Source organism: Galeopterus variegatus, unplaced genomic scaffold (assembly GCF_000696425.1).
Source record: "Galeopterus variegatus unplaced genomic scaffold, G_variegatus-3.0.2 Scaffold10204, whole genome shotgun sequence".
In the NCBI taxonomy this organism is placed as follows: Eukaryota; Metazoa; Chordata; class Mammalia; order Dermoptera; family Cynocephalidae; genus Galeopterus; species Galeopterus variegatus.
In genome coordinates, this window is record NW_007736315.1 from 7,414 (window position 1) to 8,292 (window position 879).

The following is an 879-nucleotide window of genomic DNA, read 5'->3' on the forward strand; positions in this document are numbered from 1 at the left end:
AACAACTGAGGCAACCAGCCAGTCCTTTCTTTTTCTTTTCCTTAATTGTGCTTTTGGTGTATTCTAAAAAATATTTGCTTAATCCAAAATTACACAAAGAAATATTCAAATGTCTCAGTAAGAATGTTATAGTTATTAGCTTTTGTATTTAGGTGTCTGATCTGTGTGGAGTATACTCCATCTGTGGTTTGAAATAGGAGTCTAACTTCATTCTTTGCATGTGAACATCCAATTTTCTCATCACTTGTCAATAAGGCAATATATTTTGCACTAGATTTTCATGGTCTCTTAGTCAAAGTCAATTTACCATAAATTAAAGTTTTTAATACTGGACCAGTGGAATAATGAACAATGAATATATTGATTTGGTCATTACACATTGTACACCAATATTGATATTCAACACTATACCTCACAAATATGTATAATCAATTACATTTCAATAAAAAACTACACCTGCAAATTTATTCCATTGATCAACATGTGTCTATTTTTATGCAAATACCACACCTTATTACTGTAACTTTGTAGTAATATTTGCTTGTCATCCAATCTTTTTCAGATTATTTGCATATTCAGTTTTATTCAAATTTTCATGTAAAATTTAGGATGAGCTTATCATTTTCAGTAAAAAAGAAAGTTGGAAGTTTGAAGGGATTGCATTGAATTTGTAGGTCAATTTGTGGAGTGTTATGATTTTAACAATACTAAATATTGTTATCATTGTATATTTGATGTATTTTGTTTATTCAGTTTTTTGATTAACTTCACTAATGACTTTATAAGTTTTTCAGTGTAAAATATATGCACTTTTTTGTCATTTCTATTTTTTTCCTGTGATGCTTTTATTAATAAAATTGTGGGGTTTTTTTTTTTTTT